We start from the raw sequence: 23,888 nt of genomic DNA, 5'->3' as shown, positions 1-23,888 counted from the left end.
TCTATCTCTCTGCCTCTTTCTCTCTCTCTCTCTCTGTCTGTTGCTCTCAAATAAAAAAATAAACAATTTAAAAAAAATAAGAAAAAGGAAGTGTAAGGTTTGGAAGTGACCAAGACCACACAAACCACTCTGAGATGAAAGCTTTATTTATTTGAGACACACAGAGAGAGAGAGAGAGAGGCAGATTCAGAGAGAGAGAGGGCATGCAACGTCCTTTAGCCACTGCAAATGAACTCCAGACGCATGTGCCCCCTTGTGCATCTGACTTACATGGGTCCTGGGTAATTGAACCTGGGTCCTTTGGCTTTGCAGGCAAGAGCCTGAACCGCTAAGCCATCTCTCCAGTCCAAAAGGTGAAAGCTTTTATTCGGGAAAAGCACAAGCTGCCAGGGCTGACTCACGAGAGAGGAGCAGAGAGGAGCACAGCCAACCTGAGTTTTCAGGTCGTGGGCTTTGTAGGGCTTTTTCAGTCGGGGGAAGGTGAGGAAGGAAAAAGAACTCATTTGCTAAGCGGAACAGAGAAGTTCCTTTAGGGAAGGTCAGTGCATTAACCATTTACACATGAGTGTAGTAAAATAGCTGGGGCATGACGTCACAACAGTGACCAGGTGACTCACAAGATAAAGAGGCAGGAAACCATGACCTGGGGCATTGTTAGGAAGGGGGGCCATAATGACTGAGTGGTGTCTTGAAGAATGTGGACAGTCCACTTCCCCACGCCTCTGTCACCATTCCGCTGACCGTGGTGACTCCATCTTGGGAGCCTGTCCTGACCTAACAGAAAGAAAGAGAGAGAGAGAGGGAGAGAGGAAGGAAGGAAGGAAGGACAAAGGCAGGAAGGGAAAGAATTGTGGCACATCCCTTTATTCCCAGCACTTGGGGCGCTGAGGTAGAAGGACCCCTGTGAACTCAAGGCCAGTCTGGGGCTACAGTGAGTTCTAGGTCAGCCTGGGCTGGAGTGGTGAGACTCTGCCTCAAAAAAAAGAAAGAAAAATTATTTTTGGATCTGGGAAGATGGCTCAGCAGTTACAGAGTACTTCGTTGCAAAGCCTGCTTGCGCGGGTGGGTTTAATTCCCCAGCCAAACACGTAAAGCCAGGCAGGCATTCATTTGCAGGGGCAGAAAACCCTAGAGCACCCATACACACATGCAAATATATTCAATAATTTGTGTTTTAATTAATTAGTTAATTAACTTTTTTTTTTTTTTTTGGTTTTCCCAGGTAGGGTCTCACTCTAGCTCAGGCTGACCTGGAATTCACTTTGGAGTCTCAGGGCGGCCTCAAACTCGCGGCGATCCTCCTACCTCTGCCTCCCGAGTGCCGGGATTAAAGGCGTGCGCCACCTTGTCCAGCTATTTATTTTAGCTTATTTTATTTATTTATTTATTTATTTATTTTATTTGTTTTTTTTGAGGTAGGGTCTCACTCTAGCCCAGGCTGACCTGGAATTCACTATGTAGTTTCAGGGTAATCTTTCTTTTAAAAGATTTTACTTTATTTATTAATAGAGACAGAGAGAGGGAGGGAGAGAGAGAGAGAGAGAGAGAGAGAGAATGGGCTTGCCAGGGCCTTTCATCTGCTGTGAATGAACTCCAGTCGCAGTTGCTTGTGCCCCCTCGTGTGCATGTGTGCAACATTGCACACTTGTGTCACTGTTGCGTCTGGCTATACGTGGGATCTGGAGGATTCAAACAGGAGTTCTTTGGCTTTGCAGCAAGCACCTTAACCGATGAGCCATTTCACCAGCCTTCCTTCATTATTTTCTTTTGTTTATTTATTTGAGAGTGACAGACAGAGAGAGAAAGGGGAGAGAGAGAGAGAGAGAGAAAAAGAGAGAGAGAGAGAGAGGGAGAGAATGGGCGCGCCAGGGCTACCAGCCACTGCAAACAAACTCCAGACGCATGCGTCCCCTTGTGCATCTGGCTAACATGGGTCCTGGGGAATCGAGCCTCGAACTGGGGTCCTTAGGCTTCACAGGCAAGTGCTTAACCGTTAAGCCATCTCTCCAGCCCCTTCATTATTTTCTATAGGACAAAAAAATAAAAACTTGGGGGCTGGAGAGATGGCTTTGTTTGCAGTAGCTGCAGGCCCTAGCGTGCCCATTCTCTCTCTCTCTATCAAATATATAAATAAAATATTTAAAAATATGGGCTTGGGAGATGGCTTAGCGGTTAATGCATTTGCATCAAAGCCAAAGGACCCCGGTTTGATTTCCCAGGACCCACTTAAGCCAGATGCACAAGGTGGCGCATGCATCTGGAGTTAGTTTGCAGTGGCTGGAGGCCCTGGCATGCCCATTCTCTCTCTCTCTCTGTATCTGCCTCTTTCTCTCTCTCAAATAAATAAATAAATAAATAAAAATAAAAACTTAAAAATGTAACAGCATGAAAACTACACAAAGCACTAGACCTATGGAGGGAAACGATGGACTAAGAAGGACGGTTGGACTCTCACTTCTAGGCACCGTCTGCTGGTCACTCCCCGAGCTCTGAGGTGCACTGATGGGCGGGGACAAGGACACTTCTCCATGTACCTCCTGTCACTTCATCTCTCTGCTTTAACTACCCAGAGGCGGGCTAGTTTTTGTGCTTGCCGGGGTCACATAATCTGCCGTTGGTCTACCTGCCTCAGATGGCCCAGGGAAAAGCCTAAAGTCTTGTGTGTTCTCTGCCTGCTTAGATGTCTCAGGCCGAATCCTTCCATCAACCCCGAAAGGAAAAAGTCCAGGGAAAAGCCTGAAGAAGAGCCGACCGGCTGGCTTCTATTTTCTGCGTGTAGGGAGCTGAAGCGCTCACCACCCACTCGGGGAGAAGGGGTTGGGGTTCTGCGCCTCACTGCAGCACGTGCCTTTTCCACGGGCTTCTCTGCAGACAGGGGTGGTTCCGCCACACTGCGCTCCGGAGACGCTGGGGAAATGCTTCCAACCCGAGAGGTCAAATTGCAGTTAGAATTCCTTTATTTATCTATCTATCTATTTATCTGTTTATTTATTTATTTATTTATTTATTTATTTATTTATTTATTTATTTATTTATTTATTTTTATTTGAGAGTGACAGACAGAGAGAGAAAGACAGATAAGAGGCAGAGAGAGAGAGAATGGGCGCGCCAGGGCTTCCAGCCTCTGCAAACGAACTCCAGATGCGTGCGCCCCCTTGTGCATCTGGCTAACGTGGGACCTGGGGAACCGAGCCTCGAACCGGGGTCCTTAGGCTTCACAGGCAAGCGCTTAACCGCTAAGCCATCTCTCCAGCCCAGAATTCCTTTTTTTAAAAGTAATTTCTTCATTTGAGAGTGACACAGAGAGAGAAAGAGGTACAGAAAGCAGAAAGAGAGAGAGAAAGAGAGAGAGAGAATGGGCACACCAGGTCCTCCAGCCACTGCAAATGAACTCCAGACACATGTCACACCTTGTGCATCTGGCTAACGCGGGTCCTGGGGAATTGAGGCTTGAACTGGGATCCTTAGGCTTCACAGGCAAGCGCCTAACTGCTAAGCCATCTCTCCACCACTGCCCCCCCCCCCACTTTTTAAAACTCAGTATGTAGTCTCAGGGTGGCCTCGAGCTCACAGTGATCCTCCTACCTCAGTCGCCTGAGCGCTGGGATTAAAGGCATGTGTCACCACTCCCGGCTTAGAATTATTTTCTTGTCCAGCATCTAGACCCTTTTCCTGTTGTCTATTGGTTTGTATTCCATAAAAATAATTGATTTCATGGGCTGGAGAGATGGCTTAGTGGTTAAGGCACTTGCCTGCAAAGCCAAAGGACCGAGGTTCGATTTTCCCAGGACCTATACAAAGCCAGATGCACAAAGGTGGCGCATGTGTGTGGAATTCCTTTTGCATTGGCTAGAGGTCCTAGTGCGCCCATTCTCTTTTTTTTGTTGTTGTTGTTCATTTTTATTTATTTATTTGAGAGTGACAGAGACAGAAAGGGGGGGGGGGAGAGAGAGAATGGGCGCGCCAGGGCTTCCAGCCTCTGCAAACGAACTCCAGACACGTGCACCCCCTTGTGCATCTGGCTAATGTGGGTCCTGGAGAATCGAGCCTCGAACGGGAGTCCTTAGGCTTCACAGGTGAGCGCTTAACCATTAAGCCATCTCTTCAGCCCAGTGCGTCCATTCTCTATCTCACTCTCTCTGCTGCTCTCTCTGAAATAAATAAATAGGGGTAGAGAGATGATTTAGCAGTTAAGGCACATGCCTGAGAAACCTAAGGACCCAGGTTCGATTCTCCAGGTCCCAGGTAAGCCAGATGCACATGGTGGCGCATGCATCTGGAGTTTGTTTGCAGTGGCTAGAGACCCTGGTGTGCCCATTCTCTCTTGCTCTCTGCCTCTCTCTGTCTCTAATAAATAAATAAGAATAAAGCCTTAAACAATAATTAAATACTTGATTTCATAGCAGGCACTAGCAACACTAAACATTTGCATATAGCTGGCTGCAGCTAGAACAGCAATGTTTCCTGTGTTAATTGACAGAGTGGCTGTGTAGGCATATTCTAAAATAGGTATAAAGGCCTAGAAGAATGGCTTAGCTGTTAAGGCATTTGCCTGCAAAGCCAAAGGACCCAGGTTCGATTCCCCAGGACCCACATTAGCCAGATGCAGTAAGATCCCCCTGCGTCCGGGGTTTGTCTGTAGTAGCTGAAGGCCTTGGAGCGCCCATTTTCTCTCTCTCTCTGCCCCTATTTCTCTGTCAAATAAATAAATAAATAAATAAATAAATAAATAAATAAATAAATAAATAAAAATAAAATATTTGAAATAGGTATAAAGCCAGTCTCGGTAACATGATGCAGATCCAACACATTTGTGTTCTCATCCTCTGCTTGGCCAGGAAACCACTGCAAGCTGCCAGTGCCTCGTGTGCCCTGAAGATTTGTCCTGGACACGGACAGCCAGTGGTACCCTCTTGCAGCGTGTTCAGTTCTCCAGGCATTTCCTGGCTGTGGGAGGGGGGCGATGGGTAACTCTTCACACTCAGCTTTTCCTTTCTCTTCTGCAGATACGCTTCGAGGTCGCAAATGAGTCCGCCACGTCTTTTCCATAACAGAGCTGAACAGTAACTGTCTCAGGGCCATGGAGACGGCTCAGTGGATAGACGCTTGCCACTGAACTCGAATTCAGATCCAGCCTTCTGTAATCCTCTTTTTATTTTTATTCATTTACTTATTTGAGAGACAGAGAGAGAGAGAAAGAGAGAGGGAAAGAAGGAGAGAATGGGCAAGCCAGGGCCTCCAGCCACTGCAAATGGACTCCAGACACATGTGCCACCTTGTGCATCTGGCCTATGGGGGTCCTGGGGAATTGAACCGAGGTCATTTGGCTTTGCAGGCAAGCGCCTTAACCGCTAAACTGTCTCTCCAGCCCTTATTTTTATTTTTTTTTTTTAATATTTATTTGAGAGAGAGAGAGAGACAGATAGAGAATGGGTGCGTCAGGTCCTCCAGCCACTGCAAACAAACTGCATACGCATGCGCCCCCTTGTGCATCTGGCTTACATGGGTCCTGGGGAATCGAACCTGGGTCCTTTGGCCTAAGTCAGCTCACCCAATACACCTGTAATTCAAGCATTCCAGAGGCAGGAGGATTAAATCTTCAAGGTCATCCTTGGCTGCACAACTTCCAGGTCAACTTGATTCATAAAGCCTGCAGGCTGAGGCTCAAGGGGTGGGGAACCCCACTCCCCCCAAGGCCTGTGCTGTGGCCAGCAAGGCGAGAGATGGCAGGGTGTAGGTAGGAGAGCACCCCAGGGCGCCCGCAGGGTCTTAGGGAGGAGCAAGGGGTGTCCAGGGCCACAAGCAGGAGGTTCTTGGTCAAGCCGATTTATTATTATTATTATCTTTTAAAATTTTCTGTGCTGGGGAAGGAATCCAAGAACTCACTGGTACCAGGCAAGGATTCTAGCTCTGAGTCACAGCCCCAGACCCTCTGGGATGAATTCCAGGCTGGCGCTATCATGTAGAGTCAGCCTCCAGCCCTTTCATAGTGGAGTCAGAGCAAACCCTCTCCCACTGAGCCACACCCTCAGCTGTTAATGTTACTAATTTTAAAATAAAGTAACCCAGCGTGTGGTGGCACACGCCTTTAATTTCAGCTCACCCGAGGCAGAGGTAGGGGGAGCACCGTGAGTTCAAGGCCACCCTGAGACTACATAGTGAATTCCAGGTCAGCCTGAGCTAGAGTAAAACCCTACCTCAACCCGCCTTCCCCGCCCCCCCACCCCCCAAAAAGCAAAGAAAACATCTCTCCTATGAAGCCACATAGCCCAATGGTTAGGAATATGTAAGAGGGCAGCCACATATTGTGGGTGGTTAAACTACAGGTATTTTTATTTATTTGTTTGTATATTTATTCAGACAGTCTCTTGTAGCCCAGGCTGACCTCAAACCCATTATGCAGCTGAAGACAGCCTTGAACTTTTTCTTCTTTTTTTCTTTGGTTCTTCAAGGTAGGGTCTTGCTCTAGCAGGCTGACCTGGAATTCGCTATGTACTCTTGGGCTGGCCTTGAACTCACAGCGATCCTGTTAAAATTATTTATTTATTTTATTTATCTTGTTATTTAAGTTGAGCATTGTGGCACATACCTTTAACCCCAGTACTTGGGAGGCAGAGGTAGGAGGATCACTGTGAGTTCGAGGCCAGCCTGAGACTACATAGTGAATTCCAGGTTAGCCTGGGCTAGAGTGAGATCCTACCTTGAAACCTCCCCCCCAAAAAAAAATTATTTGAGAGCCGGGTGTGGTGGCACACACCTTTAATCCCAGCACTTGGGAGGCAGAGGTAGGAGAATCACTGAGAGTTCGAGGCCACCTTGAGACTACATAGTGAATCCCAGGTCAGCCTGGACCATAGTGAGACCCTACCTTGAAAAACCAAAAAAAAAAAAAAAAATTGAGAGAGAGATGAGAGATATAAACTGGCAGAGAGAAAGAAGGAGAGAATGGGTGCACCAGGGCTTCCTGCCACTGCAAATGAACTCCAGACACATGTGCTACTTTATGCATTTGGCTTTATGTGGATACTGGGGAATAGAACCCCAGGACATTAGGCTTTGCAAGCAAGTGCCTTTAACTGAGCCATCTCTGCAGCCCTTGAACTTTTTATTTATTTATTTGAGAGAGAGAGAAATAGGCAGGGAGGGAGAGAGAGAGTGGATGCACCAGATCCTCCAGCTGTTGCAAATGAACTCCAGATGCTTGCGCCCCCTTGTACATCTGGCTTACGTGGGTCCTGGGGAATCAAACCTGGCTCCTTTGGCTTTGCAAACAAGCGCCTTAAACACTAATCCATTTCTCTAGTCCCCAGCCCTTGTACTTTTTTTTCTTTTTCTTTTTCTTTTTCTTTTTCTTTTTCTTTTTCTTTTTCTTTTTCTTTTTCTTTTTCTTTTTCTTTTTCTTTTTCTTTTCCTCTTTCTTTTTCTTTTTCTTTTTCTTTTTCTTTTCCTTTTCCTCTTTCTTTTTCTTTTTCTCTTTCTCTTTCTCTTTTTCTTTCTTTCTTTCTTTTTTGAGAGAGAGAGAGAGGCAGAGAGACGGAGAATGGGCGCACCAGGGCCTCCAGCCACTGCAAACGAACTCCATACACATGCATCACCTTGTGCATCTGGCTTACATGGGTCCTGGGGAATCGAATCAAGGTTCTTTGGCTTTGCAGGCAAGTGCCTTAACCACTAAACCATCTCTCCAGCCCTCCTTGAACTTTTAAAAATACATTTTTATTTATTTATTTATTTATTTGAGAGAGAGAGAGAGAGATTTGAGAGAAAGTAGCAGACAGAAAGTGAGTGTGGGCAGACCATGGCCTCTTGCCACACTGCACACAAACTCCAGACACCTGTATCACTTTGTGCATCTGGCTTTACATGGGTGATGGGGTATTGAATCCAGACTGTTAGACTTTGAAAGCAAGTGCCTTTAACTGCTGAGCCATCTTCCCCACCCCAACTTTTTGTTGTTGTTGTTCTGTTTTTTTAGAGGTAGAGTGTCACTCTAGCCCAAGCTGACCTGGAACTCACTGTGTAGTCCCAGGCTGGCCTCGAACTCATGGCGATCCTCTCCTACCTCTGCCTCCTGAGTTCCTGGGAGTAAAGGTGTGCACCACCACGTCTGGTTACAATTCTCTATTTCCTAAAATGGAAAGCCGGGTCCCTTTGGGGGTAGGTGTGCAGACCGAATGAGTCAGTGCCGCAGTGAGGTGGGGAAGTAGACACAGGGGTTTTGGCCTGGGCACGGGATTCAGCTGGTACGACAGTTGCTTAGCATGTGCAGAACTCTGGGTTCCACTCGCACCGCACGAACTACGCGTGGCTATGCACTTAAAAAAGGAAGTTGGAGGCTGGAGAAATGGCTTAGCTGTTAAAGCATTTGCCTGCGAAGCCTAAGGACCCTGGTTTGATTCCCCAGGACCCATGTAAACCAGATGCACAAGGGGACACATGCGTCTGGAGTTCGTTTGCAGTGACTAGAGACCCTGGCATGCCCATTCTCTTTTCTTTTCTTTTTTAAATTTTTTTTTTGGTTTATTTTTATTTATTTATTTGAGAGCGATAGACAGAGAGAGAAAGAGGCAGAGAGAGAGAGAGAGAGAGAGAGAGAGAACGGGAATGCCCTGGCTTCCAGCCACTGCAAACGAACTCCAGACACATGCGTCCCCTTGTGCATCTGGCTAACATGGGTCCTGGGGAATCGAGCCTCAAACCAGGGTCCTTAGGCTTCACAGGCAAGTGCTTAACCCCTAAGCCATCTCTCCAGCCCCCATTCTCTTTTCTATCTGCCTCTTTCTCAAATAAAGAAATACATAAAGCCGGGCATGGTGGCGCACACATTTAATTCCAGCACTCGGGAGGCAGAGGTAAGAGGATCGCTGTGAGTTTGAGGCCACCCTGAGACTACATAGTGAATTCCAGGTTAGCCTGAGCTAGAGTGAGACCCTACCTCGAAAAACAAAACAAACAAAACAAAACAAAACAAAAGAACAAGAAATAAATAATACATTTAAAAAAAATAAGGAAGTTGGGGGTCTGGAGAGATGGCTTAGTAGTTAAGGTGTGTTTGATGCAAGGCCAAAGGACCTCGGTTCAATTCCCCAGGACCCATGCACAGCCAGATGCAAAAGGTGGCACAAGCATCTGGAGTTTGTTTCTAGTGGTTAGAGGCCCTGGTATGCCCATTCTCTCTCTCTCTCCCTCTTTCTCTGTCAAATAAATAAATATATAAAAATAAATTATTTAAAATATAATTTTAAAAAAAGAAGTTGGGGTTTTGTTGGTGCAGGTTTGAGATAACGTCCATCCGCTTGCTCCTGGGTGACCTTGCAAGTATGGTCTCATTTTTCTTCTATGGTTCCTTGGTTTTCACACCTGAGAAATGGGTCTGGGCAGTGGGAGGCACCGCTCATTGAAAAGATGACATAGGGGCTGGAGAGATGGCTTAGAGGTTAAGGCATTTGCCTGCAAACCCAAAGGACCCAGGTTCAGTCTCCTAGGACCCACATAAGCCAGATGCACAAGGTGGCACATGCATCTGGAGTTCGTTTGCAGTGGCCGGATGCCCTGGCGTGCCCATTCTCATTCTGTCTCCCTGTCTCTCCTTCTGCCATTTTCTCTTCTTCTCTCTCTCAAATATATAAGTAAAAATATGCTTTTATTTATTTATGAGAGACAGAGAGAAGGAGAGAGAGAAAGAGAGAGAATGGGCACACCAGGTTCTCTAGCCACTGCAAATTAACTCCAGATGCATGTGCCAGCATGTGCATCTGGCTTATGTGGGATCTGGAGAGTCGAACCTGGGTCCTTAGGCTTCACAGGCATGTGCCTTAACTGCTAAGCCATGTCTCCCCAGCCCAATAAAAGTATTTTAAAAATATTTTATTTTTATTTATTCATTTGACAGAGAAAGAGGGGGATAGAAAAAGAGAGAGAAAATGGGCGCCAGGGCTTCTAACTACTGCAAACAAACTCCAGACGCTTGTGCCCCCTTGTGCATCTGGGTAACGTGGGTCCTGGGGAATGGAACCTAGGTCCTTTGGCCTTGCAGGCAAACACCTTAACCACTAACCCAGCTCAAAAGTATTTTAAAAAGATGACTTAGGAAGGTGGTGGTAGGAGGCCCTGGTGTGCTCTTTCTCTCCCCACCCGCCTCTCTTTGCTGGCAAATATGTGTGTGTGTGTGTGTGTGTGTGTGTGTGTGTGTGTATGTTTGGTTTTCGAGGTAGGGTCTCACTCTAGCTTAGGCTGATCTAGAATTCACTCTGTGGTCTCAGGCTGGCATGGATCTCATGGCGATCCTCCTACCTCTGCCTCCCTGGTGCTGGGATTAAGGGCGTGGGCACCACCACGCCCCTGACCCTGGTTCACTCTTTTGACTTACACGCCTCTCCCTCCAGTGACGCACGCGGGTAAAGGTTTCAGTGTTGTCTTAAAGGAGGAAACAGGGTCTGGGCACCTGCAGAAAAATGGCAAGAATGTCCCTTCCTCCTGGTGACTCACCTGGGTCTCACCCAGCTCTTACCCAAGCTGCTGGGCTGTGGGTGAGGCCCGTGGTTTCGGGGGCTTCCCCAGCCGGAGGTCACATGGATTCTACGCCAAGAAGGAGAGGGAGAGGAAGCGGGCATGGTGGCGCACGCCTTTAATCCCAGCACTGGGGAGGTACAGGTAGGAGGATGGCCGTGAGTTTGAGGCCATGCAGAGACTACGGAGTGAATTCTGGGTCAGTGTGGGCTACAGTGAGACCCTACCTTGAATCCCCCCCCCCAAAAAGAGTGTGACCCAGAAAAGACATAAATGAGGAAGGAGAGGCTGTAAGAGATGCACAGGACAAACGTTGGAGGCAGACATCAAATTTCCTCTAAATAGTTATGTTTCTGTCCGCGAACCACACCCTCAGTCAGAGAAGCTTTGTGCAGATGCTGGTGAGCACTGGAGAGCCTGAAAATTGAGGAAAGTGCAGAGAGTACGTGACAGCTGACGACTTAGTGCTAAGTGGGAAACTTCTGCCACCTCCTCAAAGGCTCAGGGAGTACTGTGGAAGAGGGGAGGGAAGAATGCAAGAGCTGGAGGGAGGATGGACAGAGACACTCTAGAATGTGATGTTCCGGACATGAAGTGGCTATTGCATTCATGACCTAATGGTGACTGTCATGACCTGCATGAAACCTGTACAATATTGGATCCTTCAGCAGTCTGTTATGGGTGGTAGAAGAGGCAATAATAATAACAATAATAATAATAACAACAACAACAACACTGAAGGCTCCACATACGTGGGCTGCAAGGCCACTGAGAAATCCTGCTGGAACTGAGCTGAAAACCTCCTCCATGTAGACCAGCTGACAGAAAGCTGGAAGAAGCCATTCTGCATGCAGTTCAATGGGAGAGAGAGAAATCACCAGTGAAGATACTCAACAATGGACACTGCAAGCCTTATAATTGGCCAGCCCGCCCAAATGAGCCAACGGGTGCAATAGTGGCACGTCTGTCATGGTGGAAACCTCTAACTGGACTGGAGACCCGCTGCATGGGAGAGAATACATGCCTGATACTGAAAACCTACAACAGGGGTAGTCATGAGCCCTAGGGGTGTAACATCTGCTGCTGTCTGGCTAAATGTATATACTATGCTCACCAAACTGCCCAGTCAGCACTTCTCTTAATGTTCATACCCATATATTAATGCTACTCTCACTTTGGGTAGAGAATCTTCTCTTTTCAGATGGTAGTGACCTTGGGACGACTCAGAAGGTATCATAGTGCTGGAAAGAAGTGACTGGAGTACTGAGTAACATCTTGATCACACCTTCCAAGGCTCAGGGTAGGACTCCTTACAACGTGCTCCCTCCAGACACAAGATGGCCTGGATATCCATGACCTCACAGTGCCTGACACTACCTACACAAGACCATCATAAGAGGAGGAAAAGATCATGACATCAAAATAAAAGAGAGACTGATTGAAAGGGGGAGGGGATATGATGGAGAATGGAGTTTCAAAGGGGAAGGTGAGGGGAGGGAGGGTATTACCATGGGATATTTTTTATAATCATGGAAGATGTTAATAAAACTTGAGAAAGCAACAACAATGAAAGAAGACATCAAAGTAAAAGAGGAACTAATTATGAAGAAAAACAGGTTCAGTGGAGGGAGGACACAGAACAAAAGACGGTAACAGGAGGGGATTATGATCGGAATACATTTTATCAGAACCAGGCGTGGTGGTGCACGCCTTTAATCCCAGCACTTGGGAGGTAGAGGTAGGAGGATCACTGTGAGTTTGAGGTCACCCAGAGACTGCATAATGAACTCCAGGTCAGCCTGAGCCAGAGCGTGACCCTACCTCGAAAAAAAAAAAAACTGGGGGTGCTGCAGAGATGGCTTAGTGGTTAAGGCTCTTGCCTGTGAAGCCTTAAGGACCCAGGTTTATCTCCCCAGGACCCACATAAACCAGATGCACAAGGTGGTGCATACATTGGCCTGAGGCTGTGGCACACCCGGAATCTGTCTATCTCTCTCTTTCTCAAATAAGTAAATAAATATATTTTTTTAAAACTCCAGATGCATGTGCCACCATGTGTATCTGGCTTATGTGGGTACTGGAGAATCAAACCTGAGTCCTTAGGCTTTGCAGGCAAATGCCTTAACTGCTAAGCCACCTCTCCAGCCCCTTCCCCTTCTTATTTTTGTTTTAATATTTTATTTAGCTGGGTGGTGATGCACACCTTTAATCCCAGCTCTTGGGAGTCAGAGGTAGGAAGATCACAGTGAGTTCAAAGCCACTCTGAGAATACATAGTGAATTCTAGGTCAGTCTGTGTTAGCATGAGATCCTACCTCGAAAAGCCAAATAAATAAATAAATAAAATAAAACATTTTTTTAAAAAATTTATTTGAGAGTGACAGACACAGAGAGAAAGACAGATAGAGGGAGAGAGAGAGAGAATGGGCGTGCCAGGGCTTCCAGCCTCTGCAAACGAACTCCAGACGCGTGCGCCCCCTTGTGCATCTGGCTAACGTGGGACCTGGGGAACCTAGCCTCGAACCGGGGTCCTTAGGCTTCACAGGCAAGCGCTTAACCGCTAAGCCATCTCTCCAGCCCCAATAAAAATGTTTTATTGGGGCTGGAGAGATGGCTTCTCTGTTAAGGCGCTTGCCTGAGAAACCTAAGGACCCAGATTCAATTCCCCAGTACCTACATAAAGCCAGCTGCACAAGGTGGCACATGCTTATCGAGTTCATTTTCAGTGGTTAGAGGCCATGGTATGCCCTATCTCTCTCTCTCTCTCTCTCTCTCTCTCTCTCTCTCTCTCTCTGCCTCTTTCTCCTCTCAAATAAAAAAAAATTAAAAACATTTTTTAAAATTTAGTTTTATTGAGCCAGGTTTGGTGGTGCAAGCCTTTGATCCCAGTATTTGGGAGGCAAAGTTAGGATTGCTATGAGTTTGAGGCCAGCCTGGGACTCCAGAGTGAGACTCTGCCTCAAAGAAACAAACAAATGAACCAACAACATGTATTACTTATTTTGATTTTTTAAAAAATTATTTATTTATTTGAGAGAGGGAGAGAAGCAGAGAGAAAGAGAGAGAGAGAGAGACAGATGAGAGAGAATGGGCACACCAGGGCCTCCAGCCACTGTAAACAAAGTCCAGGTGCGTGCACCCCCCCTTGTGCATCTGGCTTACGTGGGTCCTGGGGAATCGAACCTGGGTCCCTCGGCTTTGCAGGCAAACACCTTAACTACTAAGCCATTTCTTCAGCCCCTCATTCTTTCTTTCTTTCTTTCTCTTTTTTCTTTCCTTTCTTTCTTCCCTTCTTTCTCTTCTTCTTTTTTCTTTCTTTGCAAGAAGAGAGAGAAGAGAGGGAGGGAAAGAGAGATTGAGAGAGAATGGGTACCCTAGGGCCTCCTGCCACAGCAAACAAACTCCAGATACATGTGCCACTTCATGTATGTATGCATCTGGCTTTATGTGGGTAATGGAGAATCAAACCCAGGCCATTGAGGCTTTGCAAGCAAGCGCCTTAACCATTGAGCCATCACTTCAACCCCAGTTAGGGGACTTTGTTTTTTTCACAACCAGAGCTCATGAAACACACAAGGAAACGAGGCACCAGGAGAAACAAACCATAGATTGAGACCAGTGAGCCTCACCAACGTGTGATACACTTAAATAAATAAAGTTAGAATCACAGAATTGAGCAGACAAGCCAGTCATGGTGGTGCACGCCTTTAATCCCAGCACTCGGAAGGTAGAGGTAGGAGGATTGCTGTGAGTTCGAGGCCAACCTGAGACTGTATAGCGAATTCCAGGTCCGCCTGGGCTAGAGTGAGACCCTACCTCAAAAACCCAAAATAAAAAATAAATAAATAAATAAAAATAAAATTGAGCAGACAATAAAGATGGTCTAAAAAGGGCTGGAGAGACGGCTTAGCAGTTAAGGTGTTTGCCTGCAAAGCCAAAGGATCCCCATTCGATTCTTTAGGACCCACTTAAGCCAGATGCACACAGGGGCGTATGCATCTGGAGTTCATTTGCAGTGGCTGGAGGCCCTGGCACACCCATTCTCTTCCTCTCTCTCTCTTGCTCAAATAAATAAATAAATAAATAATATATTTTTAGAAAAGGATGGTCTAAAAACAACTAGGCAAGTGGAGAGATTGCTCAGTAGTTAAAGACACTTGCTTGCAAAGCCTGCTGGCCCAAGTTCAATTCCCCAGTCCTCACATAAAGCCAGATGCACAAAGTGGTGCATGTGTCTGGAGTTCATTTGTAGTGGCAGGAGGCCCTGGTATATAACCATTTTTCTCTCTCTCTCAAATAAATAAACATTTTAAAATATTTTTATTTATTTATTTGAGAGAGAGAGAAAATGAGGCAAACAGAGAAAGAGATTGAGAATGGGCACACCAGGGCCTCCAGCCACTGCAAAAGAACTCCAGGCACATGTGCCACCTTGTGCAACTGGCTTATGTGGGTACGGAGGAATCGAACCTGAGTCCTTAGGCTTCAATGGCAAGTGCCTTAACCACTGAGCCATCTCTCCAGCCCAATAAAACCTAGCCTATTTTTAAAGACTGGAGAGATGGCTCAACGGTTAAGATGCTTGCCTGAAAATCCTAAAGACCCAGGTTCAATTCCCCAGTACCCATGTAAAACTAGATGCACTAGGTGGTATGTGTGCCTGGAGTTCATTTGCAGTGGCTGGAGATCCTGGCATGTCCACATTCTCTCTCTATTCTCAATATATGTACATTGGTTTTTCAAAGTAGGGTTTCACTCTAGTCCAGGCTGACCTTGAATTCTCTATGTAGTTTCAGGGTGGCCTCGAACTCATGGCGATCTTCCTATCTCTGCCTCCTGAGTGCTCGGATTAAAGGTGTGCATCACCATGCCCGGCTCTATAAAAAATATCTATAATAGCTTTTATTTATTTATTTATTTGACAGAGACAGAGGAAGAGAGAGTGAGAGAATGGGCGCGCCAGGGCCTCCAGCCACTGCAAACCAACTCCAGACATGTGCGTCCCCTTGTGCATCTGGCTAACATGGGTCCTGGGGGATCAAACCTGGGTCCTTTGGATTTCTGGGCAAACGCCTTAGCTGCTAAGCCATTCCTCCAGCCCCTAAAAATATTTTTTTTTTTATAAAAACTAACTGGCCAGGTAGGTTTGAAAGTATATCTTCAGGGTGGAGAGCTGCTCAGTGGTTAAAGCACTTACCTGCAAAGCCTAATGACCTGGGTTCAATTCCCCAGTACTCACATAAAGCCAGCTGCACAGAAATGCACATGTGTGGTGGTTTGATTCAGGTGTCCCCCATAAGCTTAGGTGTTCTGAATGCTAGGTTCCCAGCTGATGGAGATTTGGGAATTAATGCCTCCTGGAGGGAGTGTATTGTTGGGGGCCGGCTTATGGGTATTAAAGCCAGTTTCCCCTTGCCAGTGTTTGGCACACTCTCCTGTTGCTATGGTCCACCTTATGTTGGCCAGGGGGTGATGTCCACCCTCTGCTCATGCCATCGTTTTCCCCTGCCATCGTGAAGCTTCCCCTCAAGCCTGTAAGCCAAAATAAACCTCTTTTTCCCAGAAGCTACTCTTGGTTGGGTGATTTCTACCAGCAATGCGAACCGGACTGCAACAACATGCATCTAGGATTCGGGCTGGAGGCCCTGGTACGCCCATTCTCTCAGTCTTCCTCATCTCTATCTCTCTCTGCTTGTAAATGAGGAAATTTTAAAAAAGAAAATGGAGTACAGAGATGGCTTAGCTGTTAAGGCACTTGCCTGCGAAGCCTAAGGACCCATGTTCGACTCTCCAGATCCCATATAAGCCAGATGCACCGTCACAAGCAAGGTCACACATACCCACCAGGTGGCTCAAGCGTCTGGAGTTTGATTGCAGTGGCTGAGGCCCTGGTGTGCCAATTCTCTGTCTCTCTCCCCCCGCCCCCTCCCCCCTCTCTCTCTAAAATAAAAATTTTTTAAAAAGGAAAAGAAGAAAATGCATCTTCCAGAGCTCCTAAGAGCAGGGACATTTCGTGTATGGAAAGACTGAACTCAAGGAGGGAGGCAGGGGTTCAGAACAGCCCCCCAGGACCCTCCCCCTTCTACAGGGGTTCTCCAAATTCCCAAGGGCTGTGCTACACCCGAGGTCTGCCACCTGAAAGCCAAGGATGCCTTGGGTCACGAGGAGTCTGACTTCAACTTGCTGCCGAGCCTCGATGCAGCTTCATGGCTCGTGCCACCCAGTCATGTGCTCCGCAGCCTGTCTTTCCGGAGCCCCTTCCCTTCTTCCCTTGCTGGTTCTCACATCCTCCCCCAGCTGTGTGTAGCCCCCAGGACATGATGTCACCCCTGCACCCCGTAGTGCACCCAAGGACGGCTACCCTAGCTGTATGGGGCCAGGCATGCTGATACGTACCTTTAAAATTATCTTTTAATTAATTAATTTATTTTTAAACAGCTTTTAGAAGGTTTGATTTATTTGCAAGCAGAAAGAGAGAGAGAAGAGAGACAGACACAGAGAGAATGGGGCGCACCAGGACCTCAAGCCAATGCAAATGAACTCCAGACGCGTGTGCCCCTTGTGCATCTGGCTTATGTGGATCCTAGGGAATCGAACCTGGGTCCTTTGGCTTTGCAGGCACCAGCTGGTACATGCCATGAGACTAAAGGGAGACAGAGGTAGGAGGATCACCATGGGATGGAGTCCGGCCTGGGGCTACAGAGTGAGTTCCACATCAGCCTGGTAGAGGAAGACCTTACCAGGGGAAGCGGGCGGGGTGTGTGTGTGTATGCGCAGAACCAAACCACACAACTGAGCTGCCTATGACACACACAGCATTCACCCGTGCAAGGAGAAAATCCATCAGCACATCACAAATGTCCACATTTTCTTTTTTTAAATTTTTATTTATTTATTTGAAAGCAGAGAGAAATAGAAGACAGAGAGAATGGGCACGCCAGGGCCTCTAGCTGCTACAAACACCAGATGCATGTACCACCTTGGCATCTGGCTTTATGTGGGTCCTGGGGAAACAAACCTTGGTCGTTACAAGCACATACACAAACACACACACACACACACACACACACACACACAAGTGCGCGCGCGCGATTTAACTGAAAGTAATTATAGACGTTTCCCAGGTGAGCAAGGCAGTTTTCCCTGGACAGAGCAGCCAGGGAAGTCACTGACACAGGTTGGAAACTGCTCAGCAAGGACCGCTCTGCCCTGCGGAAGATGATGTGCTCGCAGGAGCTGCGAGTGACTCAGGAAAAAGTCTCACCTTAGCTTCCTCAGATTCCCAGCCGCCAACAGCCTTACTTTGCGACACGAAGCAGTTCATGAAATTAATTATCACAATGAAGAAAACAGAGGCAGACTGGGGACCTGGAAGTTTACATTGTGGAAAGCAAAAGGGGCAAAATAAGACTGCTGACACAGATGGAGGATGGGGAAATTTTTCATATGCAATCCCTACGGATATAGATATAGGTTTCCCATACATGAGGGCTGAAAATATAGCTCAGCAGTAGAGCACTTGTCTAGATCCACAGTGAGGGGCTGGGGGCGTGGCTCAGAGGTAGAGCACTTGTCTAGATCCACAGTGAGGGGCTGGGGGCGTGGCTCAGAGGTAGAGCACTTGTCTAGATCCACAGTGAGGGGCTGGGGGCGTGGCTCAGAGGTAGAGCACTTGTCTAGGAGTCCACAGTGAGGGGCTGGGGGCTGTGGCTCAGAGGTAGAGCACTTGTCTAGATCCCACAGTGAGGGGCTGGGGGCGTGGCTCAGAGGTAGAGCACTTGTCTAGAGTCCACAGTGAGGGGCTGGGGGCGTGGCTCAGAGGTAGAGCACTTGTCTAGGATCCACAGTGAGGGGCTGGGGGCGTGGCTCAGAGGTAGAGCACTTGTCTAGAATCCACAGTGAGGGGCTGGGGGCGTGGCTCAGAGGTAGAGCACTTGTCTAGAGTCCACAGTGAGGGGCTGGGGGCGTGGCTCAGAGGTAGAGCACTTGTCTAGATCCACAGTGAGGGGCTGGGGGCGTGGCTCAGAGGTAGAGCACTTGTCTAGATCCACAGTGAGGGGCTGGGGGCGTGGCTCAGAGGTAGAGCACTTGTCTAGATCCACAGTGAGGGGCTGGGGGCGTGGCTCAGAGGTAGAGCACTTGTCTAGATCCACAGTGAGGGGCTGGGGGCGTGGCTCAGAGGTAGAGCACTTGTCTAGATCCACAGTGAGGGGCTGGGGGCGTGGCTCAGAGGTAGAGCACTTGTCTAGATACCACAGTGAGGGGCTGGGGGCGTGGCTCAGAGGTAGAGCACTTGTCTAGATCCACAGTGAGGGGCTGGGGGCGTGGCTCAGAGGTAGAGCACTTGTCTAGAGTCCACAGTGAGGGGCTGGGGGCGTGGCTCAGAGGTAGAGCACTTGTCTAGATCCACAGTGAGGGGCTGGGGGCGTGGCTCAGAGGTAGAGCTCTTGTCTAGAGTCCACAGTGAGGGGCTGGGGGCGTGGCTCAGAGGTAGAGCACTTGTCTAGGATCCACAGTGAGGGGCTGGGGGCGTGGCTCAGAGGTAGAGCACTTGTCTAGAATCCACAGTGAGGGGCTGGGGGCGTGGCTCAGAGGTAGAGCACTTGTCTAGAATCCACAGTGAGGGGCTGGGGGCGTGGCTCAGAGGTAGAGCTCTTGTCTAGAGTCCACAGTGAGGGGCTGGGGGCGTGGCTCAGAGGTAGAGCACTTGTCTAGGATCCACAGTGAGGGGCTGGGGACGTGGCTCAGAGGTAGAGCACTTGTCTAGGATCCACAGTGAGGGGCTGGGGGCGTGGCTCAGAGGTAGAGCACTTGTCTAGATCCACAGTGAGGGGCTGGGGGCGTGGCTCAGAGGTAGAGCACTTGTCTAGATCCACAGTGAGGGGCTGGGGGCGTGGCTCAGAGGTAGAGCACTTGTCTAGAGTCCACAGTGAGGGGCTGGGGCCGAGGCTCAGAGGTAGAGCACTTGTCTAGATCCACAGTGAGGGGCTGGGGGCGTGGCTCAGAGGTAGAGCACTTGTCTAGATCCACAGTGAGGGGCTGGGGGCGTGGCTCAGAGGTAGAGCTCTTGTCTAGAGTCCACAGTGAGGGGCTGGGGGTGTGGCTCAGAGGTAGAGCACTTGTCTAGAATCCACAGTGAGGGGCTGAGGGCGTGGCTCAGAGGTAGAGCCCTTGTCTAGAGTCCACAGTGAGGGGCTGGGGCCGAGGCTCAGAGGTAGAGCACTTGTCTAGATCCACAGTGAGGGGCTGGGGGCGTGGCTCAGAGGTAGAGCACTTGTCTAGAGTCCACAGTGAGGGGCTGGGGCCGAGGCTCAGAGGTAGAGCACTTGTCTAGATCCACAGTGAGGGGCTGGGGGTGTGGCTCAGAGGTAGAGCACTTGTCTAGATCCACAGTGAGGGGCTGGGGGCGTGGCTCAGGGGTAGAGCACTTGTCTAGATCCACAGTGAGGGGCTGGGGGCGTGGCTCAGAGGTAGAGCACTTGTCTAGATCCACAGTGAGGGGCTGGGGGCGTGGCTCAGAGGTAGAGCACTTGTCTAGATCCACAGTGAGGGGCTGGGGGCGTGGCTCAGAGGTAGAGCACTTGTCTAGAACCCACAGTGAGGGGCTGGGGGCGTGGCTCAGAGGTAGAGCACTTGTCTAGGATCCACAGTGAGGGGCTGGGGGCGTGGCTCAGGGGTAGAGCACTTGTCTAGATCCACAGTGAGGGGCTGGGGGCGTGGCTCAGAGGTAGAGCACTTGTCTAGATCCACAGTGAGGGGCTGGGGGCGTGGCTCAGAGGTAGAGCACTTGTCTAGATCCACAGTGAGGGGCTGGGGGCGTGGCTCAGAGGTAGAGCACTTGTCTAGAGTCCACAGTGAGGGGCTGGGGGCGTGGCTCAGAGGTAGAGCACTTGTCTAGATCCACAGTGAGGGGCTGGGGGCGTGGCTCAGAGGTAGAGCACTTGTCTAGATCCACAGTGAGGGGCTGGGGGCGTGGCTCAGAGGTAGAGCACTTGTCTAGATCCACAGTGAGGGGCTGGGGGCGTGGCTCAGAGGTAGAGCACTTGTCTAGAGTCCACAGTGAGGGGCTGGGGGCGTGGCTCAGAGGTAGAGCACTTGTCTAGAATCCACAGTGAGGGGCTGGGGGCGTGGCTCAGAGGTAGAGCACTTGTCTAGAATCCACAGTGAGGGGCTGGGGGCGTGGCTCAGAGGTAGAGCACTTGTCTAGAGTCCACAGTGAGGGGCTGGGGGCGTGGCTCAGAGGTAGAGCACTTGTCTAGGATCCACAGTGAGGGGCTGGGGACGTGGCTCAGAGGTAGAGCACTTGTCTAGGATCCACAGTGAGGGGCTGGGGGCGTGGCTCAGAGGTAGAGCACTTGTCTAGATCCACAGTGAGGGGCTGGGGGCGTGGCTCAGAGGTAGAGCACTTGTCTAGATCCACAGTGAGGGGCTGGGGGCGTGGCTCAGAGGTAGAGCACTTGTCTAGAGTCCACAGTGAGGGGCTGGGGCCGAGGCTCAGAGGTAGAGCACTTGTCTAGATCCACAGTGAGGGGCTGGGGGCGTGGCTCAGAGGTAGAGCACTTGTCTAGATCCACAGTGAGGGGCTGGGGGCGTGGCTCAGAGGTAGAGCTCTTGTCTAGAGTCCACAGTGAGGGGCTGGGGGTGTGGCTCAGAGGTAGAGCACTTGTCTAGAATCCACAGTGAGGGGCTGAGGGCGTGGCTCAGAGGTAGAGCCCTTGTCTAGAGTCCACAGTGAGGGGCTGGGGCCGAGGCTCAGAGGTAGAGCACTTGTCTAGATCCACAGTGAGGGGCTGGGGGCGTGGCTCAGAGGTAGAGCACTTGTCTAGAGTCCACAGTGAGGGGCTGGGGCCGAGGCTCAGAGGTAGAGCACTTGTCTAGATCCACAGTGAGGGGCTGGGGGTGTGGCTCAGAGGTAGAGCACTTGTCTAGATCCACAGTGAGGGGCTGGGGGCGTGGCTCAGGGGTAGAGCACTTGTCTAGATCCACAGTGAGGGGCTGGGGGCGTGGCTCAGAGGTAGAGCACTTGTCTAGATCCACAGTGAGGGGCTGGGGGCGTGGCTCAGAGGTAGAGCACTTGTCTAGATCCACAGTGAGGGGCTGGGGGCGTGGCTCAGAGGTAGAGCACTTGTCTAGAACCCACAGTGAGGGGCTGGGGGCGTGGCTCAGAGGTAGAGCACTTGTCTAGGATCCACAGTGAGGGGCTGGGGGCGTGGCTCAGGGGTAGAGCACTTGTCTAGATCCACAGTGAGGGGCTGGGGGCGTGGCTCAGAGGTAGAGCACTTGTCTAGATCCACAGTGAGGGGCTGGGGGCGTGGCTCAGAGGTAGAGCACTTGTCTAGATCCACAGTGAGGGGCTGGGGGCGTGGCTCAGAGGTAGAGCACTTGTCTAGAGTCCCACAGTGAGGGGCTGGGGGCGTGGCTCAGAGGTAGAGCACTTGTCTAGATCCACAGTGAGGGGCTGGGGGCGTGGCTCAGAGGTAGAGCACTTGTCTAGAGTCCACAGTGAGGGGCTGGGGGCGTGGCTCAGAGGTAGAGCACTTGTCTAGGATCCACAGTGAGGGGCTGGGGGCGTGGCTCAGAGGTAGAGCACTTGTCTAGATCCACAGTGAGGGGCTGGGGGCGTGGCTCAGAGGTAGAGCACTTGTCTAGAGTCCACAGTGAGGGGCTGGGGGCGTGGCTCAGAGGTAGAGCACTTGTCTAGATCCACAGTGAGGGGCTGGGGGCGTGGCTCGGAGGTAGAGCACTTGTCTAGGATCCACAGTGAGGGGCTGGGGGCGTGGCTCACTGGTAGCGCATCTGGCTAAGGTGGGTCCTGGGGAATCCAACCTTTGTCCTTTGGCTTTGCAGGCAAACGCCTTCACCACTAAGCTGTCTCTCAACCCCAAACTTTTTTTAAAATTATTTTTATTTATTTATTTGAGAAAGAGAGAGAGAAAGAAAGAGGCAGATAGCTATAGAGAGAATGAGCACACCAGGGCCTCCAGCCACTGCAAACAAATTCCAGATGCATGTGCTACCTTGTGCATCTGGCTTTAGTGGGTTCTAGAGACTCAAACCTGGGTTGGTAGGCTTTGCAGGCAGGTGCCTTAACCACTGAGTCATCTCTATCTCAAAAAAAAAAAAAAAAAAAGGGCTGAAGAGATGGCTTAGCAGTTAAGGTGCTTGCCTGCTAAGCCTAAGGACCCATATTTGACTTTCCAGATCTGGCTAAAGCAGATGGACAAGTGAGGCAAGTGCAAGGTCACACATGCCCACTAGGAGGCGCGAGTGTCTGGAGTTCCATTGCAGTCGCCGAGGCCCTGGTGTGCCAATCTTTCTCTCGCCCTGTCTCTCTAAGAAAAATAGGGCTCAGCTAGGCATGGTGGCACATGCCTTTAATCTCAGCACTCAAGAGGCAGAGGTAGGAGGATTGCTGTGAGCTCGAGGCCATCCTGAGACTACATAGTGAATCCCAGGTCAGCCTGGACCAGAGTGAGACCCTACCTTGAAAAACTAAAAAACACAGATGCCAGCACCTCCTAATAGTACCACAGGCTGGAGACCAAAGTTTCAAGAATTGGATGTTTGAGGGACATTCTAGGTCCAAACTATGCTTTGCAGACAAGCACTTTTCTTATATATATTACATACATAACATATATATTATATTATGATCATAATCTCCTCCACTCCACCACCTTCCCTTTTCCCCTTCTACCTCACCACTATTTGACACTTAATTATTAAAACATTTTTAACCTCCCCCCCACCCAAAAAAGAAAAGCCAGATAGGTTGGCACACACCTTTAATCCCAGCTCTTGGAAAGCAGAGGTAGGAGGATCGCCGTGAGTTCGAGGCCACCCTGAGACTCCGTAGTGAATTCCAGGTCAGCCTGGAATAGAGTGAGACCCTACCTTGGAAAAAAAAAAAAAAAAAGGAAACTATATTTTATTTATTTGAGACATAGAGAAAGAGAGGGAGAGAGAGAGAAGGGAGAGGACAGAGAAAATGGGCATCCCAGGGCCTCTAGCCACTGCAAACAACATGCACCACCTTGTGCATCTTGCTTACGTGGGTCCTGGGGCATTGAACCTGGGTCCTTTGGCTTTGCGGACAAGTTCCTTAACTGCAAAGCCATCTCTCCAGCCTTTATTTGCCTTTTTTTTTTTCTTTCTTTCGAGGTAGGGTATCACTCTAGCCTAGGCTAACCTGGAATTCACTATGTAGTTTCAGGGTGGCCTCAAACTCATGGTGATTCTTCTACCTCTGCCTCTCCTGTGCTGGGATTAAAGGTGTGTGCCACCATGCCTTGCTTTGTTTGCTTTTTTTAAAAGACAGTCCTGCTTTTAATATTTTATTATTATTATTATTATTATTATTATTATTATTATTTTAATTTA

At 49.3% G+C, this 23,888-nt stretch overlaps 1 pseudogene; it reads right to left on the bottom strand.

Annotated features, from left to right (window-relative positions):
- Window positions 1-2,369: 2,369 nt before the first annotated feature.
- LOC123454791 lies at window positions 2,370-3,694 on the bottom strand (annotated as a pseudogene).
- Window positions 3,695-23,888: the final 20,194 nt, after the last annotated feature.

Source organism: Jaculus jaculus, chromosome 14 (genome assembly GCF_020740685.1).
Source record: "Jaculus jaculus isolate mJacJac1 chromosome 14, mJacJac1.mat.Y.cur, whole genome shotgun sequence".
Classification (NCBI taxonomy): domain Eukaryota; kingdom Metazoa; phylum Chordata; class Mammalia; order Rodentia; family Dipodidae; genus Jaculus; species Jaculus jaculus.
This window is presented reverse-complemented; position numbering and strand designations above follow the sequence as displayed.